The sequence below is a fragment of the Pelmatolapia mariae genome, linkage group LG3_W (genome assembly GCF_036321145.2).
Source record: "Pelmatolapia mariae isolate MD_Pm_ZW linkage group LG3_W, Pm_UMD_F_2, whole genome shotgun sequence".
In the NCBI taxonomy this organism is placed as follows: Eukaryota; Metazoa; Chordata; class Actinopteri; order Cichliformes; family Cichlidae; genus Pelmatolapia; species Pelmatolapia mariae.
The window spans coordinates 61,745,858-61,764,786 of NC_086229.1; the positions used below are offsets into that span (position 1 = coordinate 61,745,858).

The 18,929-nt window shown below is 40.2% G+C and overlaps 1 protein-coding gene and 1 long non-coding RNA gene across 2 annotated transcripts in view; both read left to right on the top strand.

Annotated features, from left to right (window-relative positions):
* Nucleotides 1-3,708, top strand: part of LOC134624708 (Fc receptor-like B) — a 59,800-nt gene extending 56,092 nt beyond the window's left edge. The window contains exon 3 of the transcript XR_010573608.1: nt 3,477-3,708. The gene's annotated coding sequence lies outside the window, so the exon portion shown is untranslated. The remainder of the gene's footprint in view (nt 1-3,476) is intronic.
* Nucleotides 3,709-6,123: 2,415 nt separating this feature from the next.
* Nucleotides 6,124-7,903, top strand: LOC135932562 (uncharacterized). Its single transcript, XR_010573557.1, has 4 exons — nt 6,124-6,200; nt 7,034-7,102; nt 7,260-7,339; nt 7,839-7,903. It is a non-coding gene; the product is annotated as an uncharacterized LOC135932562 (long non-coding RNA).
* The last annotated feature ends 11,026 nt before the right edge of the window (nt 7,904-18,929 follow it).

The window sequence follows — 18,929 nt, forward strand, 5'->3', positions numbered from 1 at the left end:
TAACATTCATCCTGCCACACAAATAAAAAATCTTCTCTTTCTTTTAACCACACTGAATAAAAGATTAAGATCTGTATTGGCATATGTTCACAATTCTGTATTAAATGGTTTCAGTCTGCTCTCTTCCTTTAGTGCATATACAGAGCAGGCCGGCTCATTAAGGAAGCCTGAAGTGTAATCCTTTGAGATCTGTGACCTGACTCAGTGGGTTATACTGTTAGTGAGTGGGATTCAAACGTGTCATCTGTCAATGAACAGCATTACTGTTGTGAACAAGTTTGTTTTAACCTAAACAACAAACAAACAAACCTAGTGCCAGAGTTCTTCCAGAATTGATGTAAAAGTAAAAAGAAAAAATGAAATATAAAACAAAAGGTTGCCTGTGAAACTTGGTCTGTTTGTTGTTAAGCCTTAAACACATGGAAAATGAGTTCATGTAGTTATTTTTTTTTTTTGACATTTTTGTGTCCATCTCCCAACTCACGCCTTTGATCTTCATCTGTCTCTGAGTTTAACGTTGCATTAAAGGGGAGCTTTTAACGATAAAAAGCCAAACCTGCAGGCTTAAAAAATATTAGTAATGCAACTCTTTCACTTTCTTTTTTTAATCAAACGGTTTCTGGAAAACATCTGAACTTTGAAAGATTCCACTGTCTTTGTTTTGACTTGTTCCCTTATCGTTATGGGCCTGTGTGTGTGTGTCTGTGTGTGCATGTGTGTCTCTTATCGTTATATTTCTCTCAGAGTTTTCTGTTGACCGAGAGTCAACTGTGTAGCATAAAAACATTTGAAACCAAAACCACTGCAGAAAAAATCCAACATTAATGTATGTGTTCATCTGACCAAATAAATACTGATAAACAAGCAAAATAAACATGCAACACTGTTTTACATCTAAAGAATTTTTATGTCATGGCTCCCATTTTTCCTGATAATGTTAATGCTAGAGCAAGTTTGGAACCGTTCTTGATTGTTGGCAACTTTCCCACACTATGTGCGTCAGCGTTTGGCATCCCTGCTGTGAAACTTTATGTGGTCTTTGTTGCTGTGGCTCCCCCACTTCCACTTCGCAGTTAATCATGGACTTGGGTAAACTATGAAAGTTCAAATTCAGGAGTAGCCTATAGATATGGTCACTTAGAATTGCTGCTTCCAGCTTTCTGATGGTTTCCAGCTGCTGGGAGTCCCCCCTCCAATGTGTCACCAAGAGATTTTCTTCAAAATGTCCCGAAGAAAGCTGCACGTTGTTTCATGTTTCATTTGACACGGTGACAAAAACAGAGCTGAGAAAATCCAAATTTCCATAAGTCCCAAAGAATGTGAAAACGTGTTTGCACAGGTAGTTTCAAGATTTTTTTTTAAACAAGTAAAAAGAGAAATAGTATGAGTGCACAGAGAAAGAGGGCGGGGATTAATTTTTTGTAAATGTAAAAAACGTCACATCACTGAGAGGAACGATGAAGGAAACATCTCTGCAATGTCTGCTGAGTAAGTAAAAACCTCTTAAGGTTACCTAAAGTTTATTTTTACAGATTTTGTGATTGTTGATTGATTGCAGGTGAAAGAAAATGACATAAACAAGAAGTAAAACAGAATTTAAAGAAAGTTTAAAACACAAAGAAGACTGTTACGACTGTTGGGGAATGCCAGGTCATTCATCCTCCGCCCAGCCGGCAGACCGTTCACTGTGTCACTATGTTGGTTTGATGTAAGAGCATGTAGGGGTGGACCGCCATTTTGTTGGATTAGTTTTCTCCTGTTTTTGTTAGATAGGGAGGAAAGTACTTGTCGTTTGGTTTGGTTCTTTTGAGTAGGTAAGTTATGTACTCCTGAGATAGGCTACCTTTTTGTTTGTTGTTTTGGCCTTGGGTTCACCCTGAAGTTATAATTTGCTCCCTTCCTTTGTTTAAATGCACTCATTGTTAATAAATCACTCTCACAAAGTATTAAGTGTGTGACGTGCCGCTTGGGGTTGGACGGGGATGGATCACCCTTTATGTTGTGGTCTGGCCGCGCCTAGATGGGCCATAACAAGACGCATTTCAGCTGTGAAAAGGAAGTTTGAGCATCTTACATGAAAATTGTCACGGACCCGGCTCTGGAGGACTCGGGGGGTCCGTGAGCAGTTATGGACTGTTGTTGTGGTTATTATTATTATTATTGTTATTGTTATTATTAATATTATTATTATTATTATTATTGTGATTTAGGGGCTGTGTCGTCTACTGTTCGGTCCACAGTTGAATGTGTAGTGTGGGTTTGCGTGTGGGTTTGCGTCTCCCTCTCTCTCTCCGGTCCTCGGGCTGTTCACAGAAGTGCACGCCGTGGGAGAGGCGTGTCCTGGCGACTGTCGTCAGTCGGGAGTCCCTCTTCAATGTTACCGGCCCTCCTGCAGCTGATTACCTGACCGGCTGTTGGTAATCATCCCTCCCGGCTGGAGAGAGGTATTTAACCTGGACTCGCGGCGACAGTCGACGTGGGATTATTACTCCGAACTGGTATAGTCCGTGCGAGCAGTGTGTTTTTGTTAGTCGGCCAGCGTGTGGCTAATTGTGGACTCTCCTTCTTCCTCCAGGATAGCCGAGCGGAGAAGCGAGTTGGGGGAGCACACGCACTAAGGGAGCTACAGCACGGGACGCACTGGGAGCAGGAGACGAGCACCATTGGAATATTGCACCTTTGGGTTTATTGTTGGACTTACCTGTCTGTTCACTGTAAATAAAGTGCACTGTGGCATCGAAGAGTACCGCGTTTTGGGTCCTACTTCCCTCGTCCCCACGGTCTGAGTGGCAGACCGTGACAAAAATAGGATGTGAAAAACTGAATTTAGCAATTTAGTGATCTTAAAAACAGAACTGTACTGTGGACATACATTTTATTGTTACTCAACTGTCTTTTACTCAATGCATACAAAAGGTCTACAGCACGAAAACAAAGTAGAACGATATTAACAAAAATGAACAATCTTGCCTATTTAACAATAATACAAAAAATCCTCCATCCTCAGATGAAGATCAAGACTGCTTGTTTCTGCTCAGGAGCAGAAAAATTAGCAGCATTCATTAACAAAACATCAAAATCTAAATAATAATCTGTACCACAAAGGTAGATGTTAGACTACAATAACTGATCTCTGACACATTGTTATAAAAGTACATTTTAATCAACACTGGTACCATAGAATCTCTTCTCTTTATCTGACACAGCAGTACAGAAGAAAATATGACTTATCACTTGACTGATTACATGATTGATGAAGAATTAATTTTTTTGTGAAAACTCAAACCAACCTTTTCTCTTTAGTTCTGATCTCACTGCTGAGCTGCACAACAAACCAAGGTCAGTAACCTTCTTCTGTCACAGTTTAAACCTGACAAATGCTCACTGATATGACCTGATTGGGTTCACGTTTGATTAAGTGAAGGATTAAGCAAAATACAAAAGAAATAATCAGTTTTTCATTGTAAACCTCACAGCTCGTCTGACTGTGAGTCCCAGCAGCTCTCAGTTCTTTAAAGGAGACTTTGTGTCTCTGAGCTGTGAGGAGGACGACAGCTCTGCTGGATGGACTCTGAGGAGAAACACACTTGAAGGACAGACTCATTGTGGAGAAACGTGGGGAAAATGGTCCAAATCTTCCTGTAAGATCAGCATGACGCTCCCATGGGACAGTGGAGTTTACTGGTGTGAGTCCAGAGAGGGTCCCATCAGTAACATGGTTAACCTGACAGTCACTGGTAAGCTGAGTGTGTGGAGTTAGTGTTGATGAAGCTGTGTGTAAATGGATGAAATGCTGTAGTTTGTCTCTGTGTTGAGGTGGATCAGTGATCCTGCAGAGTCCTGTCCTCCCTGTGATGGAGGGAGATGACGTCACTCTGCTCTGTAAAACAAAGACCACTCCCTCCAACCTCACAGCTGCTTTCTATAAAGATGGCTCCCTCATCAGGAAGCAGCCTACAGGTCACATGACCATCCAGCATGTTTCCAGGTCTGATGAAGGCCTCTACAAGTGTGACATCAGCGGTCATGGAGAGTCTCCATCCAGCTGGATCAGTGTCACAGGTGACACACTCACCTGTCTGTGTTTGCTTTATTTTAGGGGAACACACCACCACACCTCCACCTACATCCACACCTCCACCTACATCCACCTCTCCTGATTTCTCCTGTGTCCCTCTATCACTCTTTTCTCTTGTCCTCACTGTGTCAGTAATTAGTTCAGTCTGTGTTCTGGTTCTTGTGGTGTTACTGGTTCTGCTGGTGAGACGACAAGTTCAAAGGAAAACTGAAAGTGAGTCTGAGACGTTTCTCTTTCAGGTTTAGTTTCTCAGAGAAAAGTTCTGTAAATAAAACCTTTAACGTCATATTCACAAATTATTTAAACAGTTTCCTACTGTGATTATGAAACAGTGAATTACTTTGCTGTTCATTCTGGTTTCTTTTATCTGACAGGGGAGGAGTTGGAGATGATGACATCACGTACAGCAAAGGCTCAAGTCATCAACAACAGCCAATCAGAGGAAGCAGAGGTAGTTTTATATGTGCTGTGTGTTGAGGGTTCATGTTGATATTCAAAGGAAATATAAAAATTGGCTAAATGAACTCTGTGAACTCACTGATCTTAAACTAATGTGTTAAACACAATTAAAATTCCTTAAATATTACTTGTATAATATGCATTGTTCACACTAACATTTGTTAAAGACTGAAGAATAACTCTTTGCCCTGTTGACCTTCTGTATTTATTGTCTGTGCTTGCCTCTGTGCTTTGTCGCATCATTAACATCCATGCCCTCAGACTTGGACTGAAGCTAAACTGGGATCTCTCATCACAGTGCTGATGATAGTGTGTTTCAAAGTGTGGGTCTGTTTTGTACCTTGTGGTAAAAGGTGTGTTTTTTCTTTTCCTACTGTTAATAACCAGTAACCAAATATAACCAGAGGATGATTTTCCAAAATAGAAAAAAAGATGACGATCACATCATCTTTTTATTGTGTTACATACCATTGTTTAAAAGGTTCTTTGTGGCATCAGTCTAAAGAACCACTTTTGGTTCCAGGTGGCACCTTTATTTTTCTGAGTGTAGTGTGTTTCAAAGTGTGGGGCTGTTTTGTTCCTTGTGGTAAAATGAGTGTTTTTTTTCTTCTTCTAGTGTTAATAAGCAGTGACCAAATATAACTAGTGGGTGAGAAAAAAGATGATGATCACATCATCTTTGTGCTAAATAAGAACAATAACTATGTTGTTTTAACACACATCCTGAACATTAACAGTGTTTTTATAGTTGTAGCATATGCAGTGATGTCCTCTGTGTGTGTTTTACTGCACAGAAAGTCATCCAGCTGTTGTCCTCTCAGCCCTGAGAACTGAAGACATCAGTTATGGACAAACAGCTGTCTGATGGAAAAGGTACAGCTGCTCTTTATTCACTAATAACAAACTAAATACTTATATTTTATGTCTCCGTCTCACTGTCTAAACACTCAACAACAAGTTTCTTTTTATAACCAAGTCACTGTAATTCATTCTGTTGAGACTCTCTGTGATACAAACTACCAAACTAAACACTTTTAATTTGAATGTTGCTCTGAACAACATCAAACTGTTCTCAGTTTGATGTTGTTCAGGGAGCAGTGGGACAGCTGACGTGGCTCTTCTGATCAATTATTGATTCAGGAAACAGCAAAGCATGAAACTGAGTTTATGTCTGGAAGATGTCAGATACATAAACTTCTCCTTAACATAAAGATTTTATTTTATTCTTCTTCAGACTTTAACTGTGATGCTCTGATACTTTCACTAAGATTCTCCTGTTGTGTTCATTTACTTTACATAAATATGAGTTTACAGAGCTGCTTATTCTTCTCATGTTGAACTGTGTGTGTTTGTGTTCAGACTTCCAGCCAGACGTCGTCTACTCCTCACTGAAGTAGTCCACCAGTCCAACCACTGACATCCAGCTGCTGGTCTCTAACTGGTCCACACAGCCACACAATGTTGATTTGCATATATTCTGTAGTGTCTTCTCATTATAATATACACTCTCAGTGTTTGTATGAGTGTATGTTGTATAACTAAAATATCAATGTCATCTGAACAGCAGTGACTTGCCTTCTCTGCAACATCCATAAACTTTGCTGTCACATGTTGTTCCTGTCGTGTGGTTCTGTGGGTTTCAGAAGTATTGCTGATGGAAAATGTGAACTGTGTTTCTAACTGATACACACCTCTATTCAGAGCAGATAAGAGAGAACAGACACACAACTTAACCTCAACCACAGATTAAAAACAGCAGGAACATCTTTCAGTGCCTGAAATAACTCCGAACAAATGGTTTGTCTGAAGAGTTGAGTATCAATTTGTGTAAAGTCTATCAAATTGGTAAGATTTTACTTCACCAAGACTAATGTTGAATTAGTTTTAATCCTAAACAGGCACTTTTTCTGATCACAGCTTTTCTATTTGGGGTTTCTAATGAATCTTAATCAAATCAAACCTCAACACTAGATTAAATTTAAATCAGTGAGCTGCCTTCATGTACAGTCTGAGGGATTTTCTCATATGTAAAATTGCTGAAACTGTCTCCTCACTCTGTGAGTCACACCTGTTTGTACTAGAGTGCCCGCTATGTCATCTTAGTTTTACTGGATCTCAGTGCAGCATTTGATACAGTCGACCTCAACATATTACTCAAACGACTGGAGAACTGGGCAGGTCTTTCAGGAACTGTACTAAACTGGTTCAAAACATACTTAGAAAACAGGAAATACTTTGTATCAATAGGTAACTTCACATCTGAGCAGACAAGTATCACATGTGGAGTTCCCCAAGGTTCCATCTTGGGACCCCTTATGCTTAACATTTACATGCTCCCACTGGCACAGATTATAAAGAACAACAAAATAAACTAACATAGCTATGCAGATGACACACAAATATATATCACAATGTCATCCACCTCTCCTCCTGGTTCCATCTGTGTCCCTCCATCACTCTTCTCTCTTGTTCTCACTGTGTTATTTCTTAAATCAGTCTGTGTTGTGGTTCTGCTGGTGTTACTGGTTCTGCTGGTGAGACAACATGTTCAAAGGAAATCTGAAGGTGAGACTGAGACATCTGTCTTTCAGGTTTTGTTTCTCAGAGTAAATTCTCTAAATAATTTTAATGTAATATTAACAAATCATTTAAACAGTTTCTCACAGTGATTATGAAACACTAAATTACTTTTCTGTTCATTCTGGTTCCTTTGATCTGACAGGGGAGAAGGTGGAGATGATGACATCATGTTCAGTGATAGCAAAAGCTGAAGTCAACAACAGCCAATCAGAGGAAGCAGAGGTAGTTTTTAATGCGCTGTGTGTTGAGCGTTCATGTTGATCGTCAAAGGAACTTTAAAACTTGGTTAAATGAACTGTGTGAACTCACTGATCTTAAACTAATGTTTTAAACACAAATAGAATTACTTTTGTCCCATTTTACGCTTGTTAAAGATTGAGGAATGACTCTTTGAATTGGTTTAGTGCCAGCCCCAAACACTTGCCCTCACACACAGCTTTTCATAAAAAAATGTAAATACATTACTTTTATTCTGCCCCTCCCCCCCACAAACTGTAGAAACATCTAAGTTTAATTCATTCATTTACATTTAACAGTTTATGATCCAGAGCAACATGAATGGGATGCCAAGTTTACACTTTAACAGGCAGATCATTTTACTTCCTACTTGCCTACACTGGTTTATGTTGTTTTTTTTTTATTTCCACTGTGGAGTTTTGGGGGTTTTTTTTCAGTCTGTCCATTCTCAATTTCTTCCTTGTCTACCCTCCTTATGTCTTAGTTCCTCCCACCAGAGACACACGCACAGGATGTAAAGAAGAAACACAAGGAGAGAAGACCTGAGATGTTAGACTTTAACATAATCAGACAAACTCACTTCAGAGCCTGATTTTAAAGTTAAATCAGCTATTTATTTTTATTTTTAACCCCTCAGCCTGAAAGTCTTGGGATATAGTTGTTGCAGCAACTTTATGGACATGATAGCTCAAGAAGGAAGTCTTGCAGGATTTGTTAAACCAATGCCATAGGTGTATTAACTCAAGAAGGATATCATATAGTTCATGATAGTTCTGTCTGGTTGAACTTGTTCATCTAGAGCAGGGGTCGGCAACCCTAGGCACGCGTGCCACAGTTGGCACCCGAAGGGTTAACTGATGGCAGGACCATAGCTGGACTGGCCATCGGGCATACTGGGCATTTGCTCGGTGGCCCGGTGAGTTTTTTTCTTCTTCTTTGTAACGGTATAAACAATGAAAGGTGGTGGATTGGCCAGATGCTGGTCGGTGTGTCAAAATAACTCAGTTGTTTGGTGGTGGCTATGGTGGTGCTTCCTCAGATTCAGTAACATTAGCAAGTGGTGGAGGCCAGCAGATGGATGAGAGAAAGGGGAGGCAGGAGGAGGAGAGCCCCGAGGCAGTGCAGGTCCGAGTGTCAGGTGAACTGAACTTCAGGTAAGAAGTTATGACCTGCAGTCTATCTGGGTCAGATATAAACCACGTTTAGGTGTAGTTTATTTTCGTTGTGCTGACTTTTTACAGTCAGTTACAATAACTCGTACTGCGTACTAGCTAGCATGACGGAGTTGATATACTGCTGGGTGGGTGCTGTGATGTTACTGATGGTGAACTTTATTTAATTCACAAGGTTAGTAAGTAGAGTTGCCAACCGTCCCGTAAAAAGACGGAATCGTCCCGCATTCAGAGAAAATATTACGTGTTTCGTGTTGAGCTGAAAAGGAACGCAGTTTGTCCCGGACTTCAGCTAGGATGGAAAAAGACACAAAGCTGGATTTATCCTGTCGTTACGCTGCACAGCTGCACCTTCTTCTCTCATTCTCTCCCCCTCCCTCTCCTGTTCCTACTTCAATCATGAAACGGATCAATGATCATCTGATTGGCTTTTCTCTCTTGTTTGTTTATCGCCCAATTTGTGCCAGAAAGACGAAACCAGCAGATGTCGTGCTAAACAACAGCAGCACGTTTAAGCTTGGTCAGCTGTTGTTATAATGTATTTAATATTACTTTCTAGTAGCTGATGTTTGCTGGAGCTACAGCTGTAAAAGCTGCTGGCCATGATGTCGGTTTGTATATCTGGTGAGAGGGAAACATGCAGATGAAACCAGGAGATGTCCTTACTGAATCATCAGAGCTGAACAGGTGATGGAGAAACAGGTTTACCTTTTAGGTGACATGAATGAGTTGAAGGGAAGTTATGAACTGTTTCTGAGAGACAAATAACACCAGGATCCTTTTCTAAGTAGCTGACAGCTGGTAACTGTGCAGGGGCGGATCTAGCAAAGTGTTGCCAGGGGGCCAGGTAGGGCATTGACAGGGAAAGGGGGGCACAAAGAAATACTTTTCTTTATTATTCTCATTTAAAATATCTCGCTTTTATTAAATAATTATCTGAAGCTTACAACCAAAGTTTTTATCTGACGTAAAATGTATAGAAATCATACATATAACATCGAAGCAGCTGGAATCCACAGCTGTGCGTGTTCATGGAGCTTGCATTTTCACCTGCTGGACATCACTACCTGACAAGTTTAACTGTCTTCAGAACATTGCAGAGGCCTTATTGACAGTATTTGGCTCTACATATCTGCGTGAGCAGATTTTCTCTCACATGAGTGTCTTTAGGTAGCCGTCTGAACGCTGGACACTCGAAGACCTGTGTCTCTGAGTGGGAGACCAGAGATCATATTATCATGTGTGTTTCTGTATTAACAGACATGCCATATTGGCTTAGTTTATTTTTCTTATCATTGTTGTGTGGAAACCATAAGTAGCATTTGCATTTTCTGTTGTACAGTTCATTTGCTGTTATGGAGTTCTTGTTATGGATAAAAAGTGTCTTTTTTTTGGTTTCAAAATAGCTGATAACTATTCGCTGATAGCTGCCAACATCTGCGAACAAATATAATTCTATAAAGGAGTTCTATATAGTGTGTAACTGTTAATATAGAGCTTTATTAAATTTATTGCTAATGCAATCATATGGCACACTGACTTCTGAGGAAATTTTAAATGGCACTCATCATCAGAAAGTTTGCCTACCCCTGATCTAGAGTTTTGCAACAACTAAAGAGTCCACTGCCAGGAAGCGAAGGGGTAGCACTGACACCTGTCAGCGTTTATTGATTTTGTTACAGCCAACTTCTGTATTTTATTATTTGAGATGTGAGCAGAACAGTATTCATTATAAAGTTGATTTGTTTAAGTCCTGAAAATGATCCTAGTCAGGGTTACAGTGGGAATCCGTGTGTGGGGGAACCCTGAGGTCTGTGTAGTGTCTGTGTGGGGAAAAGACTCACAGTAACTGCTGTCATTTGTTCAGATTCAAGTTCATCATTGATCAGTCTACAGCATAGTCACTCAGACAGTAGAGCAGATGTTTTGGCAGAAATTCAGCAGACAGTTTTCCGGATACGCATGATGGGACTTGCAGTCGTGTTTTTGTAGGTGCCAGCACACTATGGCGTATGGGCGAATGAAAAGGCAGATAGAGTTGCAAGGGAGGCTGTAAAACATGGGATGGTTGACATGGCTGTTAGTTTTGGCCAGTCAGAGATAAGGAGTATGGTAAGGCAAGATATGACAGCAAGATGGCAAAAGCAGTGGGAGGAGGAAAGGAAGGGACGATGGTTGTATAAAATTCAAAGGAGGGTGGGAGGAATGAGAAATGCAGGACGAATTAGGACGGAGGCGGTGATTGTATCCAGACTGAGATTTGGACATACTGGCTTGAATAATACTTTATTCATCATAGGGAAACATAGTACCAGAAAATGTGATTACTGTGGGGTAGAGGAAACTATAGAACATGTCATATTGCAGTGTCAGAGGTATCAGGTTGAGAGGAGACAATTGATTCAAAATCTCAGTAACCTAAAAATCGAACTGGATCTTTTTGATTTGTTGCGAAAGGAATCGGGAAGTAAGAGTTATCAGGCCTTATTTCATTTTTTTTTCTTTTTTTTTTCTTTTTTCTTTTGAGCGTCGTTCCAGACCATACTCCATACCAGTTGGTGGCGGTAATGCACCTTTCAATTGTTTGCCAACCGCCAATATAAATGTAAGAAGAAGAAGCAGTGCGTTGATCTTCATGCGGTACAGGCTTACATTGATCAGTATTATAGTTATGTTCACATATATACAGATGCCTCCAAGAACATGACCGGTCAAGTCGGTGTTGCAGTTGTGGTCCCTGAGTTTTCGGTGGAAATGGGTAAAAGGATTAGTGATGGGCTTTCTGTATACACTGGGGAAATGATCGCAATATTACTAGCAGTTCAGTGGGTGGAAGACGTGAGGCCGTTACATGCTGTCATTTGTTCGGATTCCAGTTCATCATTGGTCAGTCTACAGCATAGTCACTCAGACAGTAGAGCAGATGTTTTGGCGGACATTCAGCAGTCACTTTTCCGGATACACATGATGGGACTTGCAGTTGTGTTTTTATGGGTTCCGGCACACTATGGGGTATGGGCGAATGAAAAGGCAGATAGAGTTGCAAAGGAGGCCGTGAAACATGGGGTGGTTGACATGGCCGTTAGTGTTGGCCAAGCAGAAATAAGGAGTATGGTCAGGCAAGATATGAGAGCAAGATGGCAAAAGCAGTGGGAGGAGGAAAGGACGGGACGCTGGTTGTATAAAATTCAAAGGAGGGTGGGAGGAATGAGAAATGCAAGACGGACTAGGAGGGAGGAGGTGATCATATCCAGACTGAGATTTGGACATACTGGCTTGAATAATGCATTATTCCTGATAGGGAAACATAGTACTGGGAAATGTGATTACTGTGGGGTAGAGGAAACTATAGAACATGTCATATTGCAGTGTCAGAGGTATCAGGTTGAGAGGAGACAATTGATTCAAAATCTCAGTAACCTAAAAATCAAACTGGATCTTGTTGATTTGTTGCGACAGGAATTGGGAAGTAAGAGTTATCAGGCCTTATTTCAGTTTTTAAAAGACGGGAAGCTGTTTGAAAGGGTTTGAGGTTTTTTTTTTTTTTTTTTTTTTTTTTTTTTTTTTGAGCGTCGTTCCAGACCATACTCCATACCAGTTGGTGGCGGTAATGCACCTCTCAGTTGTTTGCCAACCGCCAATACAAATGTAAGAAAGAAGAAGAAGAAGAAGAAGAAGAAGCAGTGCGTTGATCTTTTTGACACAAGCGCCGGAGCGTCAGCTTCAAGCGGACCATCACTACCTCTCGCATCTAAAGGTAAGTGCCAAGGTAACTTTGAACTGAGTTCAGTCAGTCTTGAGTTTATCGAAGTTTTCTGCTGCTCTCTGTGAGAGAAGACCGTTAAAAGCGAGCCTCTCCAGAGTGTAGCAAAACAGGAAACCACAGCTGGGTGTGTGTAAGTGTGCAAACGAATAGATTAAAGTGCAAGTGAGCCACGAGTATAGAAAGGTCAAGTTTCGTGAGTTGTTTTTCTCACCACTGATCACGCGCGCAACACTCTACACATACTTGCATCACACGCGCGCTCTCAAGCATCAGTTTTTTACAATTGTGGGCGTCACGTGAGGTGCTATGGAACGCCAGGTTGCCATAATGAATTACTTAAATACACCATTAAATAATTAATTAAATGTGGCAATAATTAATTAAAATTGGAATTAATTAATTAAATAAATAGTTATGACACATGTAATTAATTAATTATTGACACATTTAATTAATTATTTATGTATTTCACATTTTAATTAATTATTGACACATTTAATTAATTATTTAATGATATATTTATTTATTTCATTTTGGCAGTCCTGGCGCCTGGCTCTCATCATGAATTAATTTTATCTGTCAGCCTCACCCATCAAACTCAGGGGGCGGGGTTAACGCTGCCCATGCAGCTTCTCTAACATTTGATTGGTTGCCGTGCAAAGTAAGTCAAAACAGGTCGATCCTAGATAATCGATTGCTTCTGTAGACTTGAGGCAGCCAGGTGTCCCAGAATGCATTTCAAATCACAGGCAGCAATGGTGGTAGTGTAGTTTTAAATACCCCGTTTTTCTGTCACCAACTACACTTTTAACAGTGTTTTAGCCACGAATGTCGCGCCGTAATCTTCACATGTCTGGTCAGGTTGTCAGCATAGAACATGTTTGCAAAAGTGCTCAGATGTTTTCAGAGATTTCACTAGCTCTGCTAACAGTCAGCATGCAGAGTGCACCGAGGGGGTTACGTCAACCGGTTTGTTTACATATTCCACTCTCCGTGTTCCACATGTTGCATTTGCAGATTCTCATTTTCACCGAACGATCGTCTCTTTCCGCCTGGTCTTGTGTGTCTGTGCTTCTGTAACATAAAGAACGAGCTGACATGTTTCTCACGACACCAGCGATCAGCTCAACAGACCGTCAGTTTACCTGCATGCATCCTCCTCCTCACCTGTCAGCTGTTTAACACCTGCTGCTAACCTGGTGATCGTCACAGTTTAACTGGGCAGCCGGTGCTTGATATAACGCAATGTCAGCGCATTTTTCTGCATAAGATAAGTAACTATAGTATTTCTCTCGAGCGCAGAGTTGCTGTTTCCTTACAGAGCACTTTATAGGCGAAGCCACTTTATCAGCAGCTGATGTCCAATCACCGCACACAGCTTTGAAACCTCACCTGAGTTTTAGCTCTCAGTGGTTAAACGCTGGACTTAATTCACTCAGGTTCTGTCTGTCGGGTCACGTTTACTTCGCTGTTTTATTTACAACTGAGCAAATCGGTTTGGCTGAGGCTAAAGTTACGTTTCATAACTGCAGAGTTTTACAGACGTTTAATGGTTCACTGGCACATGTGTTAGACTGAACTATTCGCTTTTCTTTATTTGGTGTGTTTCGGATTTAACAGTGAATTTTGAGATTAAACTCACTTTTAAAATGTTTTTATACAAAGAGGAAAGAGAAGGCGCATTTCCACCGAGAGGAGCAGAGTTTGCAACAGCATGTTCATCATAAGGACTGCAACCTGGACAGAAATAATATATCATCTGTTTTTTAATAGTTATTCAACTGTATTCTAAGCACCAGCTATCTGTTAGAATTTTTAGAGTTTACTTAACTAAAAATAAATGAGGTTAACATATAATTTGTGTGATTTTTTTTTCTCTCTCTCTCTTTTTATTCATTTATTTATTTTTTTGCTTTTTCGGTCATGTTATGTTTACCTGTCAAAGGTTCGTTACAAACTATGAAACACATCGTGCAGACTTCTGGATGTTAGAAGAAAACTAATACTGCTCATGAATGAGACTAAAGGCAGGGAGGTGTCCTTTAAAACTAAACATGTTAGTAGGACCTCCCTATTTATATGAAATAGCACGTGTATTTCAGTAATAGCCTACCGATTTCAGTTCATGGTGAACAGTCACACAGCTCACGTGGGTGTTATCTGTGATACTCCTTAACTATAATTTATCCAAGATAATTTCAATTAACTCGGAGCGGCTGGACAACAATTTTACATGTATGATCTTAAAACAGGACACAGCCACTTTACGTGCTGGCCTCATATCAAATGTGAATGCAGACTGAGTCTGTTTGACGTTTGCTTTATATATAATCTTCCTCTCAAACATTTAAACAGCAGCGAGTCTGCAGCTGAGGGAATACAAACTCAAACTGTCGGAACAGGTTTGCTCGTTTCTTGCGTGGATTCACCTGGAACACCTGTTCAACCAATCACTTTCTTTCCACTTTGATCTGCGACAAACTGACGGTTCGTCCCTGTTACAGTGTTGCAGAGACTGCTATATTTTTGTGTTCTTTATGCTGTAGATTTCCACGTCTCTGGAATAGTTGGCAGTGTTAAGGATGCTTTTCTGTAAAATCATATTGATATGACCCGTGACATATTCGTAGATGACAGATAGTCAGCTGGGAAACTCTGGGTTAACTCAGAAAGCTGAAGATATCGTGGAGAGATGCATGATTAATATTCACAATAAAAATATTAGCCGAACATCATGAAGTCTGTATGTGTTTCATAGTGTCGAACAACCTTTGTACAGTTAAAGCCAGCAGCTACTACATGACGGAAACACCAACGTCATCTCTCTTCTGCGATTATACGCAGGTCACGCAGATTACTGAACAGAAACCCAAAGATCAGCTGTTAATCGAGTTTATTTGCTCTCTCTCCTCCTTAAACACGTTTTTAATGTTAGTTATACTTCAGAATTGGCGACTGAAACACGTAGAACACATACGAACATCAGGAAATAACACCCCGATAAATATAACCTCCGTAAAAGAAGTCCGTGTCAGCGGGGATTATTACAGCTGTGTACCGGGGCCTGTGCTCTGTCGGCGGTAACAACAGCTCGATTGCTTGCGAGGCGAGCGGGTCTATCCCACGCTTTGCCGTGAGACTGGGCAGACATCTCCGAAATCATCGAAGCACGTTTGCAAAGAGGCTGTAACTTGACAAACCGACCACACATATGAAGATTAAACCACTACATTCTCGGCTAAAAAAATATTACAAGAGTATTTGGTGATACACAAACAGGGTTTTTCAAAGTTCAGTTCTGTTAGTTTCCAATGGTTGTGTGCTAAAAACAATGGCCACCAGGCCAAAGCAATGGTTTTGACTCGATCAGCGTTAACCCCGCCCCCTGAGTTTGATGGGTGAGGCTGACAGATAAAATTAATTCATGGTGAGAGCCAGGCGCCTATGGAACGCCAGGACTGCCATAATGAATTACTTAAATACACCATTAAATAATTAATTAAATGTGGCAATAATTAATTAAAATTGGAATTAATTAATTAAAAAAATAGTTATTACACATGTAATTAATTAATTATTGACATATTTAATTAATTATTTATGTATTTCACATTTTAATTAATTATTGACACATTTAATTAATTAATTATTGACACATTTAATTAATTATTTATGTATTTCACATTTTAATTAATTATTGACACATTTAATTAATTAATTATTGACACATTTAATTAATTATTTATGTATTTCACATTTTAATTAATTATTGACACATTTAATTAATTATTTAATGATATATTTATTCATTTCATTTTGGCAGTCCTGGCGCCTGGCTCTCACCATGAATTAATTTTATCTGTCAGCCTCACCCATCAAACTCAGGGGGCGGGGTTAACGCTGATCGACTCAAAACCATTGCTTTGGCCTGGTGGCCATTGTTTATAGCCCACAGCTACCGGCAGAACTGAACTTTGAAAAACCCTGTTTGTGTGTCACCAAATACAGTTTTAATATTTTTTTAGCCGAGAATTTAGTGGTTTAATCTTCATATGTGTGGTCGGTTTGTCAAAATACAGCCTCTTTGCAAAAGTGCTTCGATGATTTCGGAGATGTCTGCCCAGTCTCACGGCAAAGCGTGGGATAGACCCGCTCGCCTCGCAAGCAATCGAGCTGTTGTTACCGCCGAGAAAGCGCAGGCCCCGGTACACAGCTGTAATAACCCCCGCTGACACTGACTTATTTTACTGAGGTTATATTTATCGGGGTTTTATTTCCTGATGTTCGTGTCCTACGTGTTTCAGTCGCCAATTCTGAATTATAACTAACATTAAAAACATGTTTCAGGAGGAGAGAGAGCAAATAAATTCGATTAACAGCTGATCTTTGGGTTTCTGTTCAGTAATCTGCGTGACCTGCGTATAATCGCAGAAGAGAGATAACGTTGGTGTTTCCGTCATGTAGTAGCTGCTGCCTTTCACTGTACAAAGGTTGTTCGACACTATGAAACACAAAGACTTCATGATGTTCAGCTAATATTTTTATCGTGAATATTAATCATGGGTTTGTATACCACAGAGCGAGATCAGCATCTCCACGATATCTTCAGCTCTCTGAGTTAACCCAGAGTTTCCCAGCTGACTATCTGTCATCTACGAATATGTCACGGGTCATATCAATATGATTTTACAGAAAAGCATCCTTATTACTGCCAACTATTCCAGAGACGTGGAAATCTACAGCATAAAGAACTCAAAAATATAGCAGTCTAACGCAACACTGTAACAGAGACGAACCGTCAGTTTGTCGCAGATCAAAGTGGAATGAAAGTGATTGGTTGAACAGGTGTTCGTGATCTGTGTTTTCTGCATTTTCATCAGTGTAAGAGACTCAGCAGCAGATTAGAATAACAGTTATACATTTAATAAATTACCAAATGAATCCACGGTCGAACCTGTTCCGACAGTTTCAGTTTGTATTCCCTCAGCTGCAGACTCGCTGCTGTTTAAATGTTTGAGAGGAAGATTATCTAAAGCAAACGTCCAACACTCAGTCTGCGTTCACATTTGATATGAGGCCAGCACGGATAGTGGCTGTGTCCTGTTTTAAGATCATACATGTAAAATTGTTGTCTGACCTCCGTCGATCCAGCCGCTCAGAGTCCGTGGTTACCATGGTTACTGCATAAGCAGCTGTAATGTAAACATTACGCAGCATGGGTGTTTATGTTTTTCATTGCAAAAGAACTGTCTGAATGGTTAACTGACGTTAACTTGGATAAATTATAATTAAGAAGTATCACAGATAACGCCCATGTGAGCTTGGTGACTTATCACCACTGCACTGAAATCAGTAGGCTATTACTGAAATACACGTGCTATATCATAAACTATGATAGGGAGGTCCTACTAACATGTTTAGTTTTAAAGGACACCTTCCTGCCTTTAGTCTCATTCATGAGCAGTATTAGTTTTATTCTAACATCCAGAAGTCTGCACGATGTGTTTCATAGTTTGTAACAAGCCTTTGACAGTTAAACATAACATGACCGAAAAAGAAAAGAGAGAGAGAGAGATCACACAAATTATATGTTAACCTCATTTATTTTTAGTTAAGTAAACTCTAAAAATTCTAACAGACTTAGAATACAGTTGAATAACTATTAAAAAACAGATGATATAATATTTCTGTCTGCATTATGAACATGTAGTTGGAAACTCTGCTCCTCTCGGTGGAAATGCGCCTTCTCTTTCCTCTTTGTATAAAAACATTTTAAAAGTCAGTTTAATCTCAAAATTCACTGTTAAATCCGAAACAAACCAGATAAAGAAAAGCGAATAGTTCAGACATGTGCCAATGAACCATTAAACGTCTGTAAAACTCTGCAGTTATGAAACGTAACTTTAGCGTCAGCCAAACCGATTTGCTCAGTTGTAAATAAAACAGCTAAGTAAACGTGACCCGACAGACAAAACCTGAGTGAATTAAGTCCAGCGTTTAACCACTGAGAGCTAAAACTCAGGTGAGGTTTCAAAGCTGTGTGCTGTGATTGGACATCAGCCACCGATAAAGCTGGTTCGCCTATAAAGTGCTCTGTAAGGAAACGAGCTCCAGCAGCTCTGCGCTCGGGAGAAATACTATATTTACTTATCTTATGCAGAAAAATGCGCTGACATTGCGTTATATCAAGCACCGGCTGCCCAGTTAAACTGTGACGATCACCAGGTAACGTGGGCGTGTTTCTTGAATTAGCAGCAGGTGTTAAACAGCTGACAGGTGAGGAGGAGGATGCATGCAGGTAAACTGACGGTCTGTTGAGCTGATCGCTGGTGTCCTGAGAAACATGTCAGCTCGTTCTTTATGTTACAGAAGCACAGACACACAAGACCAGGCGGAAAGAGACGATCGTTCGGTGAAAATGAGAATCTGCGAATGCGACATGTGGAACACGTAGAGTGGAATATGTAAACAAACCGGTTGACGTAACCCCCTCGGTGCACTCTGCATGCTGACTGTTAGCAGAGCTAGTGAAATCTCTGAAAACATCTGAGCACTTTTGCAAACATGTTCTATGCTGACAACCTGACCAGACGTGAAGATTACGGCGCGACATTCGTGGCTAAAACACTGTTAAAAG